This window comes from Gigantopelta aegis, chromosome 6, assembly GCF_016097555.1.
Source record: "Gigantopelta aegis isolate Gae_Host chromosome 6, Gae_host_genome, whole genome shotgun sequence".
NCBI classification, from domain to species: Eukaryota; Metazoa; Mollusca; class Gastropoda; order Neomphalida; family Peltospiridae; genus Gigantopelta; species Gigantopelta aegis.
This window is the reverse complement of record NC_054704.1, coordinates 48720122-48728814: the sequence shown is the minus strand read 5'-3', so window position 1 is coordinate 48728814 and position 8693 is coordinate 48720122.

Here is an 8693-nt window from a genome sequence, read left to right as displayed (position 1 = left end):
TGCTTTATCAGATGTCACTCTCGCTTCAGCCACTGCACCATGACTGGTACTCCAAAGGCCGTGGTATATGCTATCATGTCTATGAGATTGTGCATATAAAAGATCCCTTGTTACTAAAGGAAAAATGAAGCGAGTTTCCTCTATAAGACTATATGTCAAAATTACCGAATGTTTGACATCCGGTGGCCGATGATTAATAAATCAATGTGCTCTAGTGGTGTCGTTAAACAAAACAAACTTTAAACAACTTTTTTTTTTTATCAGATGTCCCACAGTACAGAGTGGGTAAAATATCTAGTGGAATGTTGGAAGAGTACAAATAAGTGAGAAAATCTAAAAGCCCCCCCCCCACAACCCCCCCCCAAAAAAAAATCCCCCCAAACAACCCAAACAACTCCCCCGCCCTAAAAAAAAAACCCAACCTCAACACTCCCAGAAAAAAAAACCCAATAAAAAACCCAAAACCTAGCAAAACTATCAAAACTCTTTATAAAAATTGTATTACAAAAAAACCTGGCATCGGCGTTTTTTTTTTTTTTTTTTACATATATTGAGTGGTAATTGTTAGAAAAATAAAGAGCATTAATAAGACAAAGATGTAATTTCCATATGTTAACCGATCGTTCTTCTGTTCTGGCTGCTATTGTATGGCAGCACTGCCTGCATTAACTTACCCAAAAAGTCCTCCGTGATGGCATCCTGATCACTTAACATTGGTGTGTATCTCTGGTCTGTGTTCTCAGATTCTGAAACAACATTGAACCAAGCGTAAGTATGTCAATATTTTATAAAAAAGTATGTTGACTATTTTTTCCATTAAAAAAGAAAAAAAACTTAAACCAAAACCAAAACCAAATATATATATATATATATATATATATATATACTGATGGAAAGAAATAAAGGATCACACAGATAGCAACAAGAAATAATGACTGCATCAGAATCAATTCATATTGTCAGAAGTTGACTGGGAACATATAGGCAGCACATTCAACACTACAGACATTCAATCTCACATTACAACTTGGTATGAAATACAGCCATTACTATGCTAGTAATGAATTACATTTGGTCTACAATTCGATGTGTTCCCTTATTTCTTTCCATCAGTATATATATATATATATATATATATATATATATATATATATATATACACACACACAGTACATATAAAGATTAAGTGCTCCAATTTGCATAAATTTTATATACTTTCTCAATCTCAGTATTGGATTGTGCAATAATTTCATTTGTAAACTACGCCTAAATTGCAATGTTCATTATCAAGATCTGAGCATGTGCTCATATATATATGAAGTAAATTTTTAAAAGTTATAGGCACACACACACACACACACACACACACACACACACACACTCATTTGCATGCAGGGGGAAAACATTTACAAAATTAGATATCTTTTGTTTTCAAAGGATTTGGCAAAATACAAAATTAACCGTTTTGAGGACTAAGTATATTTGCAAAGATCATAATATGTGGAATAGATTAATTTGTAGCTATTTATTACAAATAGGTGTTAAAAAAGCGAAATATGACACTTATAACTTGGAGAAAGCACTTTAAATAAAAAAAGTTAAATACAGTAAATGGGAGACCAAGTAAGATAATTGTAGTAGTGTTGGTATAAAGTGCTTCTACTAAAAGAAGCTATAGTGAGAATTTCCCCAGTAGCTCAGATTCCCATCAGTGGAGGTTGTTTTTTTTGTTGCATAATAAAGGTGTAAATCATCATACTCACGATCAACTTTAAGTAAGATTAGCATTTCTCTTTCACCGAGGAGGTCACTGGCGTAGCTGTTAAGTGCATCCCGCAGAAACTTTATATTGCCGCTCTCGTCCGACAGTTCAATTTCATCTGTCAGATAGAAAAAAGTTAAAATTCGTTTTGTTTAACAACACCACTAGAGCACATTAATTTATTAATAATCGGCTATTGGATGTCAAACATTTGGTAATTTTGGCATATAGTCTTAGACAGGAAACCCGCTACATTTGTTTCCCCATTAGTAGCAAGGATATTTTATGGGGACCATCCCACAGACAGGGGCTCCAGAAATCCATTTGAGGGGGGGGGGGGGCTCTGTGACATGAGGTGGAATGCCCCTGCCCCCCCCCCCCCCCCCCCCCCCCCCCGATCCGACTCTGATATCACATACCACGGCCTTTGATATAACAGTCGTGTACACTGGCTGTAAGGAGAAATTGCCCAAATGGGCATTAATATCTGTACTGCTTTTTCAAACGGTAACCAACATGAATATTGCTAAACAATGGGTTTTTTGGGGGTTTTTTTTGCCGTTCAAAATAGTGGGCTGGGGATTGTCTAGCTCGAGTATCCCCTAGCGGTGGTCTACTTACACCATGGCTAGAAATGGATGTATACAATAAAAGCGGGAAATTGGATAAACAAATGGTCGCAAACTACTGTGCCAAAAATACACATTTGTCTTCCCTAAATCTGATTCCGCAGACCTTTGGTTTGATTATTTTCGAGTCGAATCATGACATTAAACTTATACGTTGTTAACCAGTATCAAAGGTACACGAAGAAACCCGACGTCCCTATGCAAAGCAAAACCCAAATACGATCAGACAGTGAACTCAACTGCTTGTTGCGTCAGTGTTATGGAAGTAGACAACGGCTGGAGAACACTGTAGCTAGGGATTGGCATCTTTAAATATTTTACAATAGGAATATCTTTACAAACAATCTGCATATACATTAACAACACTGACACGAACATAACGTGTATGTACGCAGAATACTAACAAAGAACTCACCTTCACAATGCAAACAACGGTCTCTAACACACTTTAAGAAATTAATAGTCCGACAGTTGGGGTTGAACACCTCTTGTTGGCCATCTAGAAACAAAAACAATTATAAATCATCAGCCATGTATGTATGTATGTGTGTGTATATATATATATATATATATAAAGAAAAGGAAAGGTAAATTTTGAAATCAGTGATAAATTATGGTAATTAGAACTAGAAAACTTGGTCTAAAGTTAGACAAGAAACTCATTACCACCATTGGACCACGCATCCCGTTGTTACAAACCGATTCTAAATAGAATTAAATAAAAATAAATATTAAATGTTTTTTTAATGATACCTAGCAAATTTGATCTACGATTTCTAGGTGTCTAACATATGGTACATTATAAAGTACTTTATTGCTTTACGTTTTCACAACTTATCAGCATAATACAATGTACAACAAAATAATAAATATATACAGGATATCTAGGTATATAAGTATGATACCTTTACTTAAGTACGTTTTCGAATATGGATCAAGTGATATATTAATTCACTTTCCAACATGGGTAGGGGTCAAACTTATCTTCAGAATTCAGGTCAGTCAAATGACTTCTATGCACATTAACGTACACCTGCCGCAATACATTGGATATACGGACACTAGCATTCTGAACAAGAAGTTAATCGCCAAAAAGACTGTTATGACGGAAACATCCTACAATGGCTGCAAACTCCGTGCCTTTCATTCTGTTTTGGACCAATCTGAGGACATTTTAAAGCTTGTTTTGGTTAACGACACCACTAGAGTACACTGGGTGTCAAACATTGGCAATTGGATGTCAAACATTTAGTAATTTTGACATTTAGATAGGAAACCCACATACGTCATAACACATTCCACGGCCTTTAATATACCAGTCGAGGTGCACTGACTGGAACGAGAAATAGCCCAATGGGATTCAGGGAAGTCTGTCTGTCTGTCTAATCTCTCTGTCAGCAGTTCTCTGTTCGTCCGTCTGTCTATATACAGTTAACGTTTGTTTTGTTTAACGACACCACTAGAGCACATTTATTAATTAATCATCGGCTATTGCATGTCAAACATTTGGTAAAGCTGACACGTAGTCATCAGAGGAAACCCGCTACATTTTTTTTCTAATGCGGCAAGGGATCTTTTATATGAACTTTCCCACAGACAGGAAAGCACATTCCACGGCCTTTGACCAGTTGTGGTGCACTGGCTGGAACGAAAAAAACACAATCAGTTGAATGGATCCGCCGAGGTGGTTCGATCCTGCGACGCAAGCACCTCAAGCGAGCACACAACCGACTGAGCTAAATATCCCTCCTGTCTATCTATAGTGTGAAATGAGGAGGTATAACTTTTATACATCGATGTATTAAAGGGACATTCCTTAGTTTGCTGCAATTTTTAAGATGCTATCGACTAACAGAGACTTTTTAACGACTGTAATTACATATCAAATATATTTTTCTGCATAAAATATTAGCGGCTGTATATTAAACGTGTTTCTGATCGTTCTAATATTTGTATTAGGTTACATTTCATTTTATTTCTTAAAATAGAAATTATTTGAAGGCAAAATTCAGTTTGGGCTTCTTACAAATATTAAGACGACCAGAAACACATTGAATATACAGACACTGATATTCTAAACAAGAAAATATATTTAATATGTAAGTTTAATCGTAGAAATATTTTATTAGTCGGAAACATCTTACAATGCAGCAAACTCAGGAATGTCCCTTTAATAATCGGCTATTGGATGTTAAACATTTTGTAATTTTGACATATCTTTTATATGTACCACCCCACAGGCAGGATAGCACATGCCACGGCCTTTGATATACCAGTCGCGGTGCACTGGCTAAAATGTGTTCATGTATTAATTGTGGTATTGTAAAATAAGCATCACAATAATATAACCATATCCTGAAACACCAGCATTGAGAAACAAAAATCATTCGACTGCTTAATAACGGCTTTACTATATAGATAAAAGTCACCACCACCCCCACCCGACCCACAGCCCGCCCCTCAAAAAGGAAAAGAAGAAGAAGGGGTAAAAAAAGAAGATATCTAAGATTTTATAAAAATAGTTAATTCGCCAATTCTGCCTTTGGTCATATAGCAGTTTTATTTAAGTACATGCACATGTATATATTAGGGGCGGGACGTAGCCCGGTGGTAAAGCGCACGTCTGATGCGCGGTCGGTCTAGGATCGATCCTCGTCGGTGAGCCCATTGAGCTATTTCTCGCTCCAGCCAGTGCACCACGACTGGTACACCAAAGGCCGTGGTATGTGCTATCCTGTCTATGGGATGGTGCAGATAAAAGATCCCTTGCTACTAATGGAAAAATGTATCGGGTTTTCTCTCTGTGACTGTTATGCTTCAAAAATGACCACATGTTTGACATCCAATAGCTGACGATTAATAAATCAGTGTACCCTAGTGGTGTCGTTAAACAAAAGAAACTTATGTATATATTAGGAAAATATAGGACAAATCTTGCCCCGCGGATCTCTACCCAGTGTAACAAACGTATGTATACGGGGATAATTCTATCGTCTTCTACTTGACTGCTTGTCACTTGTGGCATGAAGAGGTAATATTGATATAAAGTCACTTAATATCTTCTTACACGTAAATTGGATTAGAGTTGGATACAATTGATCGCATAATACGGATTAGGTCCCAAACACAGAATGTTACTTAGGCATGTTACTTAGGCCTAAAACATTAATGCCATGACCACCTACTTGAAGTAAGATTTATCTTTTCGAAAATCTATAGTCATTAATAACTTCCGTTTCTTTCTTTCTTTTTCACAGGGACGAAGTGTATTTTAGTAGTAAAGTGCTCGCTTGAAGTGCAACGAGTCGCAATCAGTGTCCCACGGCTGATACATCAAAAGTCGTGGTGTGTACTGTCCTGTCTATAGTAAAGTGAATATAAAAGAACCCTTGCGACTTTATCGACAAGACGGGCGGGACGTAGCCCAGTGGTAAAGCGCTCGCTCGATGCGCGGTCGGTCTGGGATCGATCCCCATCTGTGGCCCCATTGGGCTATTTCTTGTTCCAGTCAGTGTAGCACGACTGGTATATCAAAGGCCGTGGTATGTACTACCCTGTCTGTGGGATGGTGCATATAAAAGATCCCTTGCTGCTAATCGAAAAGAGTAGCCCATGAAGTAGCGACAGCGGGTTTCCTCTCTCAATATCTGTGTTGTCCTTAACCATATGTCTGACGCCATATTGCCATAAAATACAATATGTTGAGTGCGTCGTTAAATAAAACATTTCTTTCTTTCTTTCTTTTATCGACAAGACCTCTCTCTCTCTCTCTCTCTCTCTCTCTCTCTCTCTCTCTCTCTCTCTCTCTCTCTCTCTCTCTCTCTCTCTCTCTCTCTCTCTCTCTCTCTCTCTCTAACGTTTTTAAAATGTATTTATCTCCGAAACTCGATAACACAGCTAAGTCAGTTAAACCAACGAGTAAACACACAATAGCCTTGAGTGAAACACTCGTTCACAGTCCACGCACGAAATCTTTCTCAAGAGCCCAGTCATAGGACTGTTAAATTACTCATCGCCTGGCTACACTCGATGACTTAAAACTGGCCTCGGTGGCGCAGTGGTTAAGCCAACGGACTACAGGCTGGTAGGTACACAATTCGTAGCCCGGTACCGGCTCCCCACCCAGAGTGAATTCTTAAGGGCTCAGTGGGTAGGTGTAAGATCACTACACCCTATTCTTTCTTAGGGTGGGGGTGGGGGGGGGGTGATGTGGGGGGGATGTGGGGTTTTTTTTTATATATAATTCTGTGTGTGGTGTGGGGGGGGGGGGGGTCGAATATGAACCAAGTGGACCTTTTCTATTTTGTTTTTGCATCACCAGAAACTCCATATGTATAAACCTGTATGTTTTAGTTCTGAAAGCGGACCATTTGGCTTCAGCGAGGAGGGGGGGGGGTCGTCGTCCGAACACACCCCCCCCCCCCCCCCCCCCCCCCCCCCCCCCCCCCCCCCCCCCCCCCCCCCCCCCCCCGTCTACGCCCCTGCTTGACATCTTCGCCAATATAAACTTTATGTCATATTACGTTTGACTGTTTCATGAAACACTTAAACCACAATTGGCCAACATTTTTGTTCAGGCTGAACTGTTAAAAACATTAATAAACTAAATGCCACTCAAGAGTTTCTGACACCCCATCACGTATACGATATTACTTAAAGCGACAGACACTAAGCTTTTAAACATTATGACATATTTTACTATTGGAGCCGCGTTTTGATAATTAAAGGTAGAGCAAACTCGAACAAGAGCCTTATGTGTTAGAAAGATGCATACCCGGACCACCAACACGTACTGACACTTTAACAAATGAAAAACGCGTAATTTTAGAGTTAATAAAAAAACATGATTATTCCTGCTAACTGGAGGCAACCATTTTGTTTCGTTTTTGTTACGTCCGGTGGTATAGCTTGGGGCGAAGTGACGTCAACTCCACCCATCGCCTCTATGCACAGTGTAAACAAATGTTCTAATTTACGGCAAGGCGCTTCGCTTTCATCAACCTGACTTGTAAAACAACATAAATGACTTTATGGTATAATAAACTATTTAACTAAATATATTTCAATTTGCATCAATAGAACGAAATGGAGTTATAGTATTTTTCTTTTTTTAAAAATCCAAAGAAAAAATGCATATTATTAGGCCTATTGGTATGCTACGTTCGAGCAAAAACGACAACTCACGATACCCAAGTGATAATTTTCTTTTCTTTGGGACTACGTAATTGGTCAGTTTTGTGATTTTAGATGGGAAAGTCAAGGGTTTTACAGAATTACTTACAGTAATAAATCAGGACGGCTGATCGATTACGATTAGAGGGGTGTCCGTGCGGTTAACACACAATACCCTGTGATCTTAATAAAAGAGGCACGTCTTTTTAGTGTGTCTAGACACAGTGTCTGGGGACCGTCTAAATATACACCTGCCAATCTGGAACCACAGTTGCAGGCCACGGAAAGAAAATACCAATTAACTAAGAAAACACTCCGATTATTATTTCAGTACGTGGGTTAATTTATGTACAAAACAATACAGTTATTACAACACTTTGACAATGGTGGTTTATTTTGTATTAAAAATAATATATAATTGTTTTGGGCTTACTGGGATGACTATTATTACAGAATATTGCGATGCATCCGCAAAAATCAGGTAGTTCGAAGACTAAAGTACTGATCAAAATTATACCCAGGTGATTTTCCAGTCTTATATATATTAGTTATGAAAATCCCTGGAATAAAAACCATAAAAATGTGTGAGTATTATCATGACCTGTTATGGTATTCAAACAACCGGTACAAAAAATGACAATAAATGACCTGTTATAGATAGAAATATGAGATGTATTTACAAGTTTACTGCAAAACATATGTAATTTGAAACAGACTATAATACACAGTTTGATATTGAACACACCTGAGACCACCCTTCTGCTTAGCTTAGTACTTGTGACTCGACCTGTCAGCTTTAATCAATATCAATCTGGGTGTTATAGTCTGTTCCAAATTACATATGTTTTGCAGTAAAATTGTAAATACATCTCATATTTCTGTCTATAACAGGTCATTTATTGTCATTTTTTGTACCGGTTGTTTGAATACCATAACAGGTCATGATAATACTGACTCATTTTTATGGTTTTTACTCCAGGGATTTTCATAACTAATATATAAGATTGGAAAATCACCTAGGTATAATTTTGATTAGTACTTTAATTCCTGACGTGACACGTTAGGTATTACGTAACCACCAGCTAGCCAGAGGGCGTATTCACTGGGATGATACAAAATGGCTGCGCCCG